Source organism: Phyllobates terribilis, unplaced genomic scaffold (assembly GCF_046119375.1).
Source record: "Phyllobates terribilis strain yellow unplaced genomic scaffold, ASM4611937v1 Scaffold_169__1_contigs__length_4117513, whole genome shotgun sequence".
NCBI lineage: Eukaryota > Metazoa > Chordata > Amphibia > Anura > Dendrobatidae > Phyllobates > Phyllobates terribilis.
The window spans coordinates 2633856-2651800 of NW_027362929.1; the positions used below are offsets into that span (position 1 = coordinate 2633856).

The 17945-nt window shown below is 45.6% G+C and overlaps 9 non-coding genes across 9 annotated transcripts; all 9 read right to left on the minus strand.

Moving 5' to 3' along the window:
- Positions 1 to 531: 531 nt before the first annotated feature.
- On the minus strand, positions 532 to 722 carry LOC141210441 (U2 spliceosomal RNA). The gene has a single exon (XR_012280609.1). It is a non-coding gene; the product is annotated as a U2 spliceosomal RNA (small nuclear RNA).
- A 1119-nt stretch (positions 723 to 1841) lies between these two features.
- LOC141209084 (U2 spliceosomal RNA) lies at positions 1842 to 2032 on the minus strand. Its single transcript, XR_012279289.1, has one exon. It is a non-coding gene; the product is annotated as a U2 spliceosomal RNA (small nuclear RNA).
- Positions 2033 to 3152: 1120 nt separating this feature from the next.
- Positions 3153 to 3343, minus strand: LOC141210085 (U2 spliceosomal RNA). The gene has a single exon (XR_012280264.1). It is a non-coding gene; the product is annotated as a U2 spliceosomal RNA (small nuclear RNA).
- Positions 3344 to 4464: 1121 nt separating this feature from the next.
- LOC141209085 (U2 spliceosomal RNA) lies at positions 4465 to 4655 on the minus strand. Its single transcript, XR_012279290.1, has one exon. It is a non-coding gene; the product is annotated as a U2 spliceosomal RNA (small nuclear RNA).
- Positions 4656 to 5774: 1119 nt separating this feature from the next.
- LOC141209086 (U2 spliceosomal RNA) lies at positions 5775 to 5965 on the minus strand. Its single transcript, XR_012279291.1, has one exon. It is a non-coding gene; the product is annotated as a U2 spliceosomal RNA (small nuclear RNA).
- A 6804-nt stretch (positions 5966 to 12769) lies between these two features.
- On the minus strand, positions 12770 to 12960 carry LOC141209088 (U2 spliceosomal RNA). Its single transcript, XR_012279293.1, has one exon. It is a non-coding gene; the product is annotated as a U2 spliceosomal RNA (small nuclear RNA).
- A 1122-nt stretch (positions 12961 to 14082) lies between these two features.
- LOC141210028 (U2 spliceosomal RNA) lies at positions 14083 to 14273 on the minus strand. The gene has a single exon (XR_012280209.1). It is a non-coding gene; the product is annotated as a U2 spliceosomal RNA (small nuclear RNA).
- Positions 14274 to 15396: 1123 nt separating this feature from the next.
- Positions 15397 to 15587, minus strand: LOC141209089 (U2 spliceosomal RNA). Its single transcript, XR_012279294.1, has one exon. It is a non-coding gene; the product is annotated as a U2 spliceosomal RNA (small nuclear RNA).
- A 1120-nt stretch (positions 15588 to 16707) lies between these two features.
- On the minus strand, positions 16708 to 16898 carry LOC141210269 (U2 spliceosomal RNA). Its single transcript, XR_012280442.1, has one exon. It is a non-coding gene; the product is annotated as a U2 spliceosomal RNA (small nuclear RNA).
- Between the last annotated feature and the right edge of the window lie 1047 nt (positions 16899 to 17945).

A 17945-nucleotide genomic window follows, 5' to 3' on the forward strand; every position in this document is an offset into this window, starting at 1 on the left:
ATGAAAGAAGTCAGTGTTCCAGCAGAGGGAGACAACGTTTCAGAAAAGGCATTGTAGCAAACCAAAAAAGAAATTTTAAGCGCAGCAGAGTAACCAGCTCACATACCTGTTAGCTCAGGTGAGTTTAAAAGGCTGCTGTTGATAACAAGGGCATTTGCTAAATAGATGGTGTGTGTGCAACAATATACTGAAAGGTCAATTATATTGTGCAGCTTATCTCACCACCTGTAGTTATTTAGGTGAAAGCTCCAAAATGCTTGCCTAATATGTCTGTTTATCCAAAAGGAAGTATAGAGGGAGAGCTAGATAGATAGCATTGCATTACATTACATTACATGGCAATGCAATGCACAGTTGCTGAAGTTGAACCAAAATGAGCTTGTCATCTGGCTTCTGCAACTTTTAACATGAAAAATCCAATGAGGAGAAGAAAAGCAAAGCCAAAGAGTCCATCCCAAAATCCGACAAACAAGCAAAATGAACAAAAAGCATTGAATTCAATTCTTTCTGATTTTAGAAACTGCATTAAAGAAGGGGTGCACCGGTAATGGAGATACTGCAATACCAGGTCAATGCGTGGAGTGGACAGAGCAAGCTCTTTTTCCATCTCCCTGTTCTAAAAATCCATTTAATATATGGTCCCCAGATAGGGGACGTATCAGATATTAAACTGATAAGAACAGATACTACACTTGATCTTAGCCAAAAGGCCGAGAAGCGATAACCAGAATTGGTTTCCGACTACGGTGCCACCCAAGGATTCTGAAAAGTCCATTTGTGGAGATGGCCACCTGGACTCCCGTTAAGAAGACATGCTGTCAACCTCTAGATCCCTCACATGCCTGCACTTTTCGGCTTGCTGCTGCTGCAATCCACGCGTTTTAGATCTGCATAACTACACCTCTTTTAGCACAGTACCCTCAACCCTCGGCTGTTCCCACCCGCCTCAACACCGTTGGAAGGGAGGAGAACCAATTAAGGCGGGGGGGGGTGGAACGAGCAGCTGTCTACCCTTAGCAGGAGGGTTGCTGATTAATTACCTCTCCTGCTGCTGCTGCTGCTGGCTGTCCAGCAGCAGACTGAAGGTGGCTGCTGCTGTGCGCAGGTATATAAAGGCTCAGAGCCTATTATGACACGCGCAGCCAGCGTTCCATTGCCACATTCCGTCTACTGCAGGCGGGATACCTGGATGGCTGAATGTCACTGAGAAGCTCACAGAGACCGCCATAAGCAACAGTTTAAAAGAATGCCACAGACTAATCAACCAAACTTTTTGGGTTGGTTTCTCTTTTATAGTCTGCAGGCATTAAATGAAAGAAGTCAGTGTTCCAGCAGAGGGAGACAACGTTTCAGAAAAGGCATTGTAGCAAACCAAAAAAGAAATTTTAAGCGCAGCAGAGTAACCAGCTCACATACCTGTTAGCTCAGGTGAGTTTAAAAGGCTGCTGTTGATAACAAGGGCATTTGCTAAATAGATGGTGTGTGTGCAACAATATACTGAAAGGTCAATTATATTGTGCAGCTTATCTCACCACCTGTAGTTATTTAGGTGAAAGCTCCAAAATGCTTGCCTAATATGTCTGTTTATCCAAAAGGAAGTATAGAGGGAGAGCTAGATAGATAGCATTGCATTGCATTACATTACATGGCAATGCAATGCACAGTTGCTGAAGTTGAACCAAAATGAGCTTGTCATCTGGCTTCTGCAACTTTTAACATGAAAAATCCAATGAGGAGAAGAAAAGCAAAGCCAAAGAGTCCATCCCAAAATCCGACAAACAAGCAAAATGAACAAAAAGCATTGAATTCAATTCTTTCTGATTTTAGAAACTGCATTAAAGAAGGGGTGCACCGGTCCTGGAGATACTGCAATACCAGGTCAATGCGTGGAGTGGACAGAGCAAGCTCTTTTTCCATCTCCCTGTTCTAAAAATCCATTTAATATATGGTCCCCAGATAGGGGACGTATCAGATATTAAACTGATAAGAACAGATACTACACTTGATCTTAGCCAAAAGGCCGAGAAGCGATAACCAGAATTGGTTTCCGACTACGGTGCCACCCAAGGATTCTGAAAAGTCCATTTGTGGAGATGGCCACCTGGACTCCCGTTAAGAAGACATGCTGTCAACCTCTAGATCCCTCACATGCCTGCACTTTTCGGCTTGCTGCTGCTGCAATCCACGCGTTTTAGATCTGCATAACTCCACCTCTTTTAGCACAGTACCCTCAACCCCCGGCTGTTCCCACCCGCCTCAACACCGTTGGAAGGGAGGAGAACCAATTAAGGCGGGGGGGGGGTGGAACGAGCAGCTGTCTACCCTTAGCAGGAGGGTTGCTGATTAATTACCTCTCCTGCTGCTGCTGCTGCTGGCTGTCCAGCAGCAGACTGAAGGTGGCTGCTGCTGTGCGCAGGTATATAAAGGCTCAGAGCCTATTATGACACGCGCAGCCAGCGTTCCATTGCCACATTCCGTCTACTGCAGGCGGGATACCTGGATGGCTGAATGTCACTGAGAAGCTCACAGAGACCGCCATAAGCAACAGTTTAAAAGAATGCCACAGACTAATCAACCAAACTTTTTGGGTTGGTTTCTCTTTTATAGTCTGCAGGCATTAAATGAAAGAAGTCAGTGTTCCAGCAGAGGGAGACAACGTTTCAGAAAAGGCATTGTAGCAAACCAAAAAAGAAATTTTAAGCGCAGCAGAGTAACCAGCTCACATACCTGTTAGCTCAGGTGAGTTTAAAAGGCTGCTGTTGATAACAAGGGCATTTGCTAAATAGATGGTGTGTGTGCAACAATATACTGAAAGGTCAATTATATTGTGCAGCTTATCTCACCACCTGTAGTTATTTAGGTGAAAGCTCCAAAATGCTTGCCTAATATGTCTGTTTATCCAAAAGGAAGTATAGAGGGAGAGCTAGATAGATAGCATTGCATTACATTACATTACATGGCAATGCAATGCACAGTTGCTGAAGTTGAACCAAAATGAGCTTGTCATCTGGCTTCTGCAACTTTTAACATGAAAAATCCAATGAGGAGAAGAAAAGCAAAGCCAAAGAGTCCATCCCAAAATCCGACAAACAAGCAAAATGAACAAAAAGCATTGAATTCAATTCTTTCTGATTTTAGAAACTGCATTAAAGAAGGGGTGCACCGGTCCTGGAGATACTGCAATACCAGGTCAATGCGTGGAGTGGACAGAGCAAGCTCTTTTTCCATCTCCCTGTTCTAAGAATCCATTTAATATATGGTCCCCAGATAGGGGACGTATCAGATATTAAACTGATAAGAACAGATACTACACTTGATCTTAGCCAAAAGGCCGAGAAGCGATAACCAGAATTGGTTTCCGACTACGGTGCCACCCAAGGATTCTGAAAAGTCCATTTCTGGAGATGGCCACCTGGACTCCCGTTAAGAAGACATGCTGTCAACCTCTAGATCCCTCACATGCCTGCACTTTTCGGCTTGCTGCTGCTGCAATCCACGCGTTTTAGATCTGCATAACTCCACCTCTTTTAGCACAGTACCCTCAACCCCCGGCTGTTCCCACCCGCCTCAACACCGTTGGAAGGGAGGAGAACCAATTAAGGCGGGGGGGGGGGTGGAACGAGCAGCTGTCTACCCTTAGCAGGAGGGTTGCTGATTAATTACCTCTCCTGCTGCTGCTGCTGCTGGCTGTCCAGCAGCAGACTGAAGGTGGCTGCTGCTGTGCGCAGGTATATAAAGGCTCAGAGCCTATTATGACACGCGCAGCCAGCGTTCCATTGCCACATTCCGTCTACTGCAGGCGGGATGCCTGGATGGCTGAATGTCACTGAGAAGCTCACAGAGACCGCCATAAGCAACAGTTTAAAAGAATGCCACAGACTAATCAACCAAACTTTTTGGGTTGGTTTCTCTTTTATAGTCTGCAGGCATTAAATGAAAGAAGTCAGTGTTCCAGCAGAGGGAGACAACGTTTCAGAAAAGGCATTGTAGCAAACCAAAAAAGAAATTTTAAGCGCAGCAGAGTAACCAGCTCACATACCTGTTAGCTCAGGTGAGTTTAAAAGGCTGCTGTTGATAACAAGGGCATTTGCTAAATAGATGTTGTGTGTGCAACAATATACTGAAAGGTCAATTATATTGTGCAGCTTATCTCACCACCTGTAGTTATTTAGGTGAAAGCTCCAAAATGCTTGCCTAATATGTCTGTTTATCCAGAAGGAAGTATAGAGGGAGAGCTAGATAGATAGCATTGCATTACATTACATTACATGGCAATGCAATGCACAGTTGCTGAAGTTGAACCAAAATGAGCTTGTCATCTGGCTTCTGCAACTTTTAACATGAAAAATCCAATGAGGAGAAGAAAAGCAAAGCCAAAGAGTCCATCCCAAAATCCGACAAACAAGCAAAATGAACAAAAAGCATTGAATTCAATTCTTTCTGATTTTAGAAACTGCATTAAAGAAGGGGTGCACCGGTCCTGGAGATACTGCAATACCAGGTCAATGCGTGGAGTGGACAGAGCAAGCTCTTTTTCCATCTCCCTGTTCTAAAAATCCATTTAATATATGGTCCCCAGATAGGGGACGTATCAGATATTAAACTGATAAGAACAGATACTACACTTGATCTTAGCCAAAAGGCCGAGAAGCGATAACCAGAATTGGTTTCCGACTACGGTGCCACCCAAGGATTCTGAAAAGTCCATTTGTGGAGATGGCCACCTGGACTCCCGTTAAGAAGACATGCTGTCAACCTCTAGATCCCTCACATGCCTGCACTTTTCGGCTTGCTGCTGCTGCAATCCACGCGTTTTAGATCTGCATAACTCCACCTCTTTTAGCACAGTACCCTCAACCCCCGGCTGTTCCCACCCGCCTCAACACCGTTGGAAGGGAGGAGAACCAATTAAGGCGGGGGGGGGTGGAACGAGCAGCTGTCTACCCTTAGCAGGAGGGTTGCTGATTAATTACCTCTCCTGCTGCTGCTGCTGCTGGCTGTCCAGCAGCAGACTGAAGGTGGCTGCTGCTGTGCGCAGGTATATAAAGGCTCAGAGCCTATTATGACACGCGCAGCCAGCGTTCCATTGCCACATTCCGTCTACTGCAGGCGGGATGCCTGGATGGCTGAATGTCACTGAGAAGCTCACAGAGACCGCCATAAGCAACAGTTTAAAAGAATGCCACAGACTAATCAACCAAACTTTTTGGGTTGGTTTCTCTTTTATAGTCTGCAGGCATTAAATGAAAGAAGTCAGTGTTCCAGCAGAGGGAGACAACGTTTCAGAAAAGGCATTGTAGCAAACCAAAAAAGAAATTTTAAGCGCAGCAGAGTAACCAGCTCACATACCTGTTAGCTCAGGTGAGTTTAAAAGGCTGCTGTTGATAACAAGGGCATTTGCTAAATAGATGTTGTGTGTGCAACAATATACTGAAAGGTCAATTATATTGTGCAGCTTATCTCACCACCTGTAGTTATTTAGGTGAAAGCTCCAAAATGCTTGCCTAATATGTCTGTTTATCCAAAAGGAAGTATAGAGGGAGAGCTAGATAGATAGCATTGCATTACATTACATTACATGGCAATGCAATGCACAGTTGCTGAAGTTGTACCAAAATGAGCTTGTCATCTGGCTTCTGCAACTTTTAACATGAAAAATCCAATGAGGAGAAGAAAAGCAAAGCCAAAGAGTCCATCCCAAAATCCGACAAACAAGCAAAATGAACAAAAAGCATTGAATTCAATTCTTTCTGATTTTAGAAACTGCATTAAAGAAGGGGTGCACCGGTCCTGGAGATACTGCAATACCAGGTCAATGCGTGGAGTGGACAGAGCAAGCTCTTTTTCCATCTCCCTGTTCTAAAAATCCATTTAATATATGGTCCCCAGATAGGGGACGTATCAGATATTAAACTGATAAGAACAGATACTACACTTGATCTTAGCCAAAAGGCCGAGAAGCGATAACCAGAATTGGTTTCCGACTACGGTGCCACCCAAGGATTCTGAAAAGTCCATTTGTGGAGATGGCCACCTGGACTCCCGTTAAGAAGACATGCTGTCAACCTCTAGATCCCTCACATGCCTGCACTTTTCGGCTTGCTGCTGCTGCAATCCACGCGTTTTAGATCTGCATAACTCCACCTCTTTTAGCACAGTACCCTCAACCCCCGGCTGTTCCCACCCGCCTCAACACCGTTGGAAGGGAGGAGAACCAATTAAGGCGGGGGGGGGGTGGAACGAGCAGCTGTCTACCCTTAGCAGGAGGGTTGCTGATTAATTACCTCTCCTGCTGCTGCTGCTGCTGGCTGTCCAGCAGCAGACTGAAGGTGGCTGCTGCTGTGCGCAGGTATATAAAGGCTCAGAGCCTATTATGACACGCGCAGCCAGCGTTCCATTGCCACATTCCGTCTACTGCAGGCGGGATACCTGGATGGCTGAATGTCACTGAGAAGCTCACAGAGACCGCCATAAGCAACAGTTTAAAAGAATGCCACAGACTAATCAACCAAACTTTTTGGGTTGGTTTCTCTTTTATAGTCTGCAGGCATTAAATGAAAGAAGTCAGTGTTCCAGCAGAGGGAGACAACGTTTCAGAAAAGGCATTGTAGCAAACCAAAAAAGAAATTTTAAGCACAGCAGAGTAACCAGCTCACATACCTGTTAGCTCAGGTGAGTTTAAAAGGCTGCTGTTGATAACAAGGGCATTTGCTAAATAGATGGTGTGTGTGCAACAATATACTGAAAGGTCAATTATATTGTGCAGCTTATCTCACCACCTGTAGTTATTTAGGTGAAAGCTCCAAAATGCTTGCCTAATATGTCTGTTTATCCAAAAGGAAGTATAGAGGGAGAGCTAGATAGATAGCATTGCATTACATTACATTACATGGCAATGCAATGCACAGTTGCTGAAGTTGAACCAAAATGAGCTTGTCATCTGGCTTCTGCAACTTTTAACATGAAAAATCCAATGAGGAGAAGAAAAGCAAAGCCAAAGAGTAGAGATGAGCGGTGTTCGACTAGAACTGTTCGCCAATCTCAAATTCGAGCTGTTTTGGGCAGTGTTCGAGTTGTTCGACGAACCCGAACGATTTGCAAAAAATTCGGCTGTTCGAGGTTATGTTCGATAACTGTTCGTGCACCAAAAGCGTGTCCTGCATGTCTGGCGCTATTTAGAGCACCAATCATGCAGGGATTGTCTGCCACTCACTGTAATGCCACAGCCATGGTGGTTGTGGCATTACAGTGATTGCCCAAAATCGATGGGAACAGTGCCAACAGTGAAACATGAAAAGCCGGCAATTCAGCAGCGGCATACACCGGTACCCGACAATTTAGAACCGAAAGAATAGAGTATCACACATAGATTAGATAGATAGAAACATGTCAGTCACATATATATGAAGTACAGTGACAGTGTTGCTTACTGTACTTGTCATTTAGTGTAAAGGATTTATCAAAAAAAATATTAGTGTTTTCATGCACCGTCTCTTTAAAAAAGCCGGCCGGCAATTCAGCAGCGGTACCCGACAATTTATAACAGACAGAATAGAGCTTCACACATAGATTAGATAGATAGAAACATGTCAGTCATATATATATGAAGTACAGTGATAGTGTTGGTTACTGTACTTGTCATTTAGTATTAAAATAAAGGATTTATTATTAAAAAAATTGGCGTGGGGTTCCCCTTAATTTTAGGCTCTAGCGGAGGTTAAGCAGACGGCTGGGGCAGATGTTTGAAGCCTGGGAAGGGGGTAATACCCACGGAGCTTCCCAGGCTACTAATATCAGCCCCCAGCTGAATACATAGCCTTTACTAGCTATTAAAATGGGGACCCCCCAAAAAAAATGACGTGGGGTCCCCCCTAATTTAATAGCTAGCAAAGGCTAGGCAGACAGCTGGGGGCTGATATTAATAGCCCAGGAAGGGAGCCATGAATATTGGCCCCCTCCCAGGCTAGAAACACCAGCCGTCAGCCGCCCCAGAAATGGCGCATTCATAGGATGCGCCAATTCTGGCACTTAGCCTCGCTCTTCCACGCTGCCCTGGTGCGGTGGCAGGGGGTAATAGGGTTGGGGTTGATGTCAGCTTATAATGCCAGCTGACATCAAGCCCAGGTTAGTAATGGAGAGGCGTCTATAAGACACCCCCATTACTAACCCCATAGTCAAAGTTAAAAAAAACACAAACACCCAGAATAAAGTCCTTTAATTGAAATAAAGACACAATCCTTTATTGTTCTAAATTAAACCATACTTACCGTCACGCCCATTCCAGCTGAAGCCAACGATCTCCTGCAACAAAAGAAAAATAATAAAGCAACCTCATCCTTACCTTTCCATGGTTCCCACGACAGCTTCAGCTCTGCTACATCGAGATGACAGGCTGGACCGCAGCAGAACGCTGCCATCCAGCCTGTCATCCCGCAGACACTGAGAAGCGCAGGCATGCTTGCGCTGCTCAGCGTCTCTCTGTGACGACATCCAGATGAGCCGAGTTCATGTCCAATGAACTCGGCTCACCTCATGCACGTCACTGACAGCGTGGGAAAATTCTCACGCTGAAGCGGTGAGTGCAGGAGAATTCTCCCACGCTGTCAGTGACGTGCATAAGGTGAGCTCATGTCCAATGAACTCAGCTCACCTCCTGCACGTCACTGACAGCGTGGGAGAATTCTCCTGCACTCAGCGCTTCAGCGTGAGAATTCTCCCGCTGAAGCGCTGAGTGCAGGAGAATTTTCCCACGCTGTCAGTGACGTGCATAAGGTGAGCTCATGTCCAATGAACTCAGCTCACCTCCTACACGTCACTGACAGCGTGGGAGAATTCTCCTGCACTCAGCGCTTCAGTGTGAGAATTCTCCCACGCTGAAGCGCTGAGTGCAGGAGAATTTTCCCACGCTGTCAGTGACGTGCATGAGGTGAGCCGAGTTCATTGGACATTAACTCGGCTCATCTGGATGCCCTCACAGAGAGACACTGTGGAGCGCAAGCAAGCCTGCGCTTCTCAGTGTCTGCGAGATGACAGGCTGGATGGCAGCGTTCTGCTGCGGTCCAGCCTGTCATCTCGATGTAGCAGAGCTGAAGCTGTCATGGGAACCATGGAAAGGTAAGGATGATGTTGCTTTATTATTTTTCTTTTATTTCAGGAGATCGTTGGCTTCAGCTGGAATGGGCGTGATGGTAAGTATGGTTTAATTTAGAACAATAAAGAATTGTGTGTTTATTTCAATTAAAGGACTTTTTTCTGGGTGTTGTGTTTTTTTTAAATACTTTACTAGAAATTCATGGTGGTCATGTCTAATATTGGCGTGACCCCATGAATTTCGGGCTTAGGGCCAGCTGATAATGCCAAGCTGGCCCTAACCCCTTTATTACCCAGTGAGCCACCGCATCAGGGCCCTGGATGAGTTGGGTACAGCGCCAGAAGATGGCGCTTCTATGAACGCGCCATTTTCCGGGGTGGCTGCGGACTGCAATTTGCAGCGGGGGTGGCCCAGAAAGCTTGGGCCTCCCTGCGCTGCGGATTCCAGCCCCCAGCTGCCTAGTTGTACCTGGCTGGACACAAAAAACAGGGCGAAGCCCCACGTCAATTTTCTTTAAATTATTTCATGAAATAATTAAGAAAAAAAGGGCTTCCCTATATTGTTGTGTCCGGCCAGGTACAAATAGGCAGCTGGTGGTTGGGGGCAGCCCGTTCCTGCCTGCTGTACCTGGCTGGACACAAATATAGTGCGAAGCCCCACGTCAATTTTTTTTAAATTATTTCATGAATTTCCTGAAATAATTTAAAAAAATTGAAGTGGGGCTTCGCACTATATTTGTGTCCAGCCAGGTACAGCAGGCAGGAACGGGCTGCCCCCATCCACCAGCTGCCTATTTGTACCTGGCCGGACACAACAATATAGGGAAGCCCTTTTTTTCTTAATTATTTCATGAATTTCATGAAATAATTAAAAAAAATTGATGTGGGGCTTCGCACTATATTTGTGTCCAGCCAGGTACAGCAGGCAGGAACGGGCTGCCCCCAACCACCAGCTGCCTATTTGTACCTGGCCGGACACAACAATATAGGGAAGGCCTTTTTTTCTTAATTATTTCATGAAGTTCATGAAATAATTAAAAAAAAAGTACGTGGGGCTTCGCCCTATTTTTGTGTCCAGCCAGGTACAACTAGGCAGCTGGGGGCTGGAATCTGCAGCGCAGGGAGGCCCAAGCTTTCTGGGCCCCCCCCCGCTACAAATTGCAGTCCGCAGCCACCCCGGAAAATGGCGCGTTCATAGAAGCGCCATCTTCTGGCGCTGTACCCAACTCATCCAGGGCCCTGGTGCGGTGGCTCACTGGGTAATAAAGGGGTTAGGGCCAGCTTGGTATTATCAGCTGGCCCCAAGCCCAAAATTCATGGGGTCACGCCAGTATTAGACATGACCGCCATGAATTTCTAGTAAAGTATTTAAAAAAAACACAACACCCAGAATAAAGTCCTTTAATTGAAATAAAGACACAATTCTTTATTGTTCTAAATTAAACCATACTTACCATCACACCCATTCCAGCTGAAGCCAACGATCTCCTGCAATAAAAGAAAAATAATAAACCAACCTCATCCTTACCTTTCCATGGTTCCCACGACAGCTTCAGCTCTGCTACATCGAGATGACTGGCTGGACCGCAGCAGAACGCTGCCATCCAGTCTGTCATCCCGCAGACACTGAGAAGCGCAGGCATGCTTGCGCTCCTCACTGTCTCTCTGTGACGGCATCCAGATGAGCCGAGGTCATGTCCAATGAACTCGGCTCACCTCATGCACGTCACTGACAGCGTGGGAAAATTCTCACGCTGAAGTGCTGAGTGCAGGAGAATTCTCCCACGCTGTCAGTGATGTGCATGAGGTGAGCTCATGTCCAATGAACTCAGCTCACCTCCTGCACGTCACTGACAGCGTGGGAAAATTCTCCTGCAATCAGCGCTTCAGCGTGAGAATTTTCCCACGCTGTCAGTGACGTGCATGAGGTGAGCCGAGTTCATTGGACATGAACTCGGCTCATCTGGATGTCGTCACAGAGAGACGCTGAGCAGCGCAAGCAAGCCTGCGCTTCTCAGTGTCTGCGGGATGACAGGCTGGATGGCAGCGTTCTGCTGCGGTCCAGCCTGTCATCTCGATGTAGCAGAGCTGAAGCTGTCGTGGGAAAAATGGAAAGGTAAGGATGAGGTTGCTTTATTATTTTTCTTTTATTGCAGGAGATCGTTGGCTTCAGCTGGAATGGGCGTGATGGTAAGTATGGTTTAATTTAGAACAATAAAGGATTGTGTCTTTATTTAAATTAAAGGACTTTATTCTGGGTGTTTGGGTTTTTTTTAACTTTGACTATGGGGTTAGTAATGGGGGTGTCTTATAGACGCCTCTCCATTACTAACCTGGGCTTGATGTCAGCTGGCATTATAAGCTGACATCAACCCCAACCCTATTACCCCCTGCCACCGCACCAGGGCAGCGTGGAAGAGCGAGGCTAAGTGCCAGAATTGGCGCATCCTATGAATGCGCCATTTCTGGGGCGGCTGACGGCTGGTGTTTCTAGCCTGGGAGGGGGCCAATATTCATGGCTCCCTTCCTGGGCTATTAATATCAGCCCCCAGCTGTCTGCCTAGCCTTTGCTAGCTATTAAATTAGGGGGGACCCCACGTCATTTTTTTTGGGGGGTCCCCATTTTAATAGCTAGTAAAGGCTATGTATTCAGCTGGGGGCTGATATTAGTAGCCTGGGAAGCTCCGTGGGTATTACCCCCTTCCCAGGCTTCAAACATCTGCCCCAGCCGTCTGCTTAACCTCCGCTAGAGCCTAAAATTAAGGGGAACCCCACGCCAATTTTTTTAATAATAAATCCTTTATTTTAATACTAAATGACAAGTACAGTAACCAACACTATCACTGTACTTCATATATATGTGACTGACATGTTTCTATCTATCTAATCTATGTGTGATGCTCTATTCTGTCTGTTATAAATTGTCGGGTACCGCTGCTGAATTGCCGGCCGGCTTTTTTAAAGAGACAGTGCATGAAAACACTATTATTTTTTTAAATAAATCCTTTACACTAAATGACAAGTACAGTAAGCAACACTGTCACTGTACTTATTATATATGTGACTGACATGTTTCTATCTATCTAATCTATGTGTGAAGCTCTATTCTTTCTGTTCTAAATTGTCGGGTACAGATGCTGAATTGCCGGCCGGCTTTTTTAAAGAGACGGTGCATGAAAACACTAATATTTTTTTTAATAAATCCTTTACACTAAATGACAAGTGCAGTAACCAACACTGTCACTGTGCTTCTTATATGTGTGACTGACATGTTTCTATCTATCTAATCTATGTGTGATGCTCTATTCCTTCTTGTCTAAATTGTCGGGTACCGGTGTATGCCGCTGCTGAATTTGCCGGCCGGCTTTTTTAAAGAGAGTGTCTTCTGAGCAGTTTGTCAGCTTTTGGACACCTTTGCAGGTGTTTTCTATGTGTTTCTATGTGTTTTTGTTTGCCTGCCATTGGTTTTAACGGTGTTCGACGGTGTTCTAAGGTGTTCGACGAACAGTTCGACGAACAGTTCCTCGAACATCCCGGTGTTCGACGAACCGAACCGAACCCGAACACTACGGGGGTGGCTCAACACTACCAAAGAGTCCATCCCAAAATCCGACAAACAAGCAAAATGAACAAAAAGCATTGAATTCAATTCTTTCTGATTTTAGAAACTGCATTAAAGAAGGGGTGCACCGGTCCTGGAGATACTGCAATACCAGGTCAATGCGTGGAGTGGACAGAGCAAGCTCTTTTTCCATCTCCCTGTTCTAAAAATCCATTTAATATATGGTCCCCAGATAGGGGACGTATCAGATATTAAACTGATAAGAACAGATACTACACTTGATCTTAGCCAAAAGGCCGAGAAGCGATAACCAGAATTGGTTTCCGACTACGGTGCCACCCAAGGATTCTGAAATGTCCATTTGTGGAGATGGCCACCTGGACTCCCGTTAAGAAGACATGCTGTCAACCTCTAGATCCCTCACATGCCTGCACTTTTCGGCTTGCTGCTGCTGCAATCCACGCGTTTTAGATCTGCATAACTCCACCTCTTTTAGCACAGTACCCTCAACCCCCGGCTGTTCCCACCCGCCTCAACACCGTTGGAAGGGAGGAGAACCAATTAAGGCGGGGGGGGGGGGTGGAACGAGCAGCTGTCTACCCTTAGCAGGAGGGTTGCTGATTAATTACCTCTCCTGCTGCTGCTGCTGCTGGCTGTCCAGCAGCAGACTGAAGGTGGCTGCTGCTGTGCGCAGGTATATAAAGGCTCAGAGCCTATTATGACACGCGCAGCCAGCGTTCCATTGCCACATTCCGTCTACTGCAGGCGGGATACCTGGATGGCTGAATGTCACTGAGAAGCTCACAGAGACCGCCATAAGCAACAGTTTAAAAGAATGCCACAGACTAATCAACCAAACTTTTTGGGTTGGTTTCTCTTTTATAGTCTGCAGGCATTAAATGAAAGAAGTCAGTGTTCCAGCAGAGGGAGACAACGTTTCAGAAAAGGCATTGTAGCAAACCAAAAAAGAAATTTTAAGCGCAGCAGAGTAACCAGCTCACATACCTGTTAGCTCAGGTGAGTTTAAAAGGCTGCTGTTGATAACAAGGGCATTTGCTAAATAGATGGTGTGTGTGCAACAATATACTGAAAGGTCAATTATATTGTGCAGCTTATCTCACCACCTGTAGTTATTTAGGTGAAAGCTCCAAAATGCTTGCCTAATATGTCTGTTTATCCAAAAGGAAGTATAGAGGGAGAGCTAGATAGATAGCATTGCATTACATTACATTACATGGCAATGCAATGCACAGTTGCTGAAGTTGAACCAAAATGAGCTTGTCATCTGGCTTCTGCAACTTTTAACATGAAAAATCCAATGAAGAGAAGAAAAGCAAAGCCAAAGAGTCCATCCCAAAATCCGACAAACAAGCAAAATGAACAAAAAGCATTGAATTCAATTCTTTCTGATTTTAGAAACTGCATTAAAGAAGGGGTGCACCGGTCCTGGAGATACTGCAATACCAGGTCAATGCGTGGAGTGGACAGAGCAAGCTCTTTTTCCATCTCCCTGTTCTAAAAATCCATTTAATATATGGTCCCCAGATAAGGGACGTATCAGATATTAAACTGATAAGAACAGATACTACACTTGATCTTAGCCAAAAGGCCGAGAAGCGATAACCAGAATTGGTTTCCGACTACGGTGCCACCCAAGGATTCTGAATAGTCCATTTGTGGAGATAGCCACCTGGACTCCCGTTAAGAAGACATGCTGTCAACCTCTAGATCCCTCACATGCCTGCACTTTTCGGCTTGCTGCTGCTGCAATCCACGCGTTTTAGATCTGCATAACTCCACCTCTTTTAGCACAGTACCCTCAACCCCCGGCTGTTCCCACCCGCCTCAACACCGTTGGAAGGGAGGAGAACCAATTAAGGCGGGGGGGGGGGGGTGGAACGAGCAGCTGTCTACCCTTAGCAGGAGGGTTGCTGATTAATTACCTCTCCTGCTGCTGCTGCTGCTGGCTGTCCAGCAGCAGACTGAAGGTGGCTGCTGCTGTGCGCAGGTATATAAAGGCTCAGAGCCTATTATGACACGCGCAGCCAGCGTTCCATTGCCACATTCCGTCTACTGCAGGCGGGATACCTGGATGGCTGAATGTCACTGAGAAGCTCACAGAGACCGCCATAAGCAACAGTTTAAAAGAATGCCACAGACTAATCAACCAAACTTTTTGGGTTGGTTTCTCTTTTATAGTCTGCAGGCATTAAATGAAAGAAGTCAGTGTTCCAGCAGAGGGAGACAACGTTTCAGAAAAGGCATTGTAGCAAACCAAAAAAGAAATTTTAAGCGCAGCAGAGTAACCAGCTCACATACCTGTTAGCTCAGGTGAGTTTAAAAGGCTGCTGTTGATAACAAGGGCATTTGCTAAATAGATGGTGTGTGTGCAACAATATACTGAAAGGTCAATTATATTGTGCAGCTTATCTCACCACCTGTAGTTATTTAGGTGAAAGCTCCAAAATGCTTGCCTAATATGTCTGTTTATCCAAAAGGAAGTAAAGAGGGAGAGCTAGATAGATAGCATTGCATTACATTACATTACATGGCAATGCAATGCACAGTTGCTGAAGTTGAACCAAAATGAGCTTGTCATCTGGCTTCTGCAACTTTTAACATGAAAAATCCAATGAGGAGAAGAAAAGCAAAGCCAAAGAGTCCATCCCAAAATCCGACAAACAAGCAAAATGAACAAAAAGCATTGAATTCAATTCTTTCTGATTTTAGAAACTGCATTAAAGAAGGGGTGCACCGGTCCTGGAGATACTGCAATACCAGGTCAATGCGTGGAGTGGACAGAGCAAGCTCTTTTTCCATCTCCCTGTTCTAAAAATCCATTTAATATATGGTCCCCAGATAGGGGACGTATCAGATATTAAACTGATAAGAACAGATACTACACTTGATCTTAGCCAAAAGGCCGAGAAGCGATAACCAGAATTGGTTTCCGACTACGGTGCCACCCAAGGATTCTGAAATGTCCATTTGTGGAGATGGCCACCTGGACTCCCGTTAAGAAGACATGCTGTCAACCTCTAGATCCCTCACATGCCTGCACTTTTCGGCTTGCTGCTGCTGCAATCCACGCGTTTTAGATCTGCATAACTCCACCTCTTTTAGCACAGTACCCTCAACCCCCGGCTGTTCCCACCCGCCTCAACACCGTTGGAAGGGAGGAGAACCAATTAAGGCGGGGGGGGGGTGGAACGAGCAGCTGTCTACCCTTAGCAGGAGGGTTGCTGATTAATTACCTCTCCTGCTGCTGCTGCTGCTGGCTGTCCAGCAGCAGACTGAAGGTGGCTGCTGCTGTGCGCAGGTATATAAAGGCTCAGAGCCTATTATGACACGCGCAGCCAGCGTTCCATTGCCACATTCCGTCTACTGCAGGCGGGATACCTGGATGGCTGAATGTCACTGAGAAGCTCACAGAGACCGCCATAAGCAACAGTTTAAAAGAATGCCACAGACTAATCAACCAAACTTTTTGGGTTGGTTTCTCTTTTATAGTCTGCAGGCATTAAATGAAAGAAGTCAGTGTTCCAGCAGAGGGAGACAACGTTTCAGAAAAGGCATTGTAGCAAACCAAAAAAGAAATTTTAAGCGCAGCAGAGTAATCAGCTCACATACCTGTTAGCTCAGGTGAGTTTAAAAGGCTGCTGTTGATAACAAGGGCATTTGCTAAATAGATGGTGTGTGTGCAACAATATACTGAAAGGTCAATTATATTGTGCAGCTTATCTCACCACCTGTAGTTATTTAGGTGAAAGCTCCAAAATGCTTGCCTAATATGTCTGTTTATCCAAAAGGAACTATAGAGGGAGAGCTAGATAGATAGCATTGCATTACATTACATTACATGGCAATGCAATGCACAGTTGCTGAAGTTGAACCAAAATGAGCTTGTCATCTGGCTTCTGCAACTTTTAACATGAAAAATCCAATGAGGAGAAGAAAAGCAAAGCCAAAGAGTCCATCCCAAAATCCGACAAACAAGCAAAATGAACAAAAAGCATTGAATTCAATTCTTTCTGATTTTAGAAACTGCATTAAAGAAGGGGTGCACCGGTCCTGGAGATACTGCAATACCAGGTCAATGCGTGGAGTGGACAGAGCAAGCTCTTTTTCCATCTCCCTGTTCTAAAAATCCATTTAATATATGGTCCCCAGATAGGGGACGTATCAGATATTAAACTGATAGGAACAGATACTACACTTGATCTTAGCCAAAAGGCCGAGAAGCGATAACCAGAATTGGTTTCCGACTACGGTGCCACCCAAGGATTCTGAAATGTCCATTTGTGGAGATGGCCACCTGGACTCCCGTTAAGAAGACATGCTGTCAACCTCTAGATCCCTCACATGCCTGCACTTTTCGGCTTGCTGCTGCTGCAATCCACGCGTTTTAGATCTGCATAACTCCACCTCTTTTAGCACAGTACCCTCAACCCCCGGCTGTTCCCACCCGCCTCAACACCGTTGGAAGGGAGGAGAACCAATTAAGGCGGGGGGGGGGGTGGAACGAGCAGCTGTCTACCCTTAGCAGGAGGGTTGCTGATTAATTACCTCTCCTGCTGCTGCTGCTGCTGGCTGTCCAGCAGCAGACTGAAGGTGGCTGCTGCTGTGCGCAGGTATATAAAAGCTCAGAGCCTATTATGACACGCGCAGCCAGCGTTCCATTGCCACATTCCGTCTACTGCAGGCGGGATACCTGGATGGCTGAATGTCACTGAGAAGCTCACAGAGACCGCCATAAGCAACAGTTTAAAAGAATGCCACAGACTAATCAACCAAACTTTTTGGGTTGGTTTCTCTTTTATAGTCTGCAGGCATTAAATGAAAGAAGTCAGTGTTCCAGCAGAGGGAGACAACGTTTCAGAAAAGGCATTGTAGCAAACCAAAAAAGAAATTTTAAGCGCAGCAGAGTAACCAGCTCACATACCTGTTAGCTCAGGTGAGTTTAAAAGGCTGCTGTTGATAACAAGGGCATTTGCTAAATAGATGGTGTGTGTGCAACAATATACTGAAAGGTCAATTATATTGTGCAGCTTATCTCACCACCTGTAGTTATTTAGGTGAAAGCTCCAAAATGCTTGCCTAATATGTCTGTTTATCCAAAAGGAAGTATAGAGGGAGAGCTAGATAGATAGCATTGCATTACATTACATTACATGGCAATGCAATGCACAGTTGCTGAAGTTGAACCAAAATGAGCTTGTCATCTGGCTTCTGCAACTTTTAACATGAAAAATCCAATGAGGAGAAGAAAAGCAAAGCCAAAGAGTCCATCCCA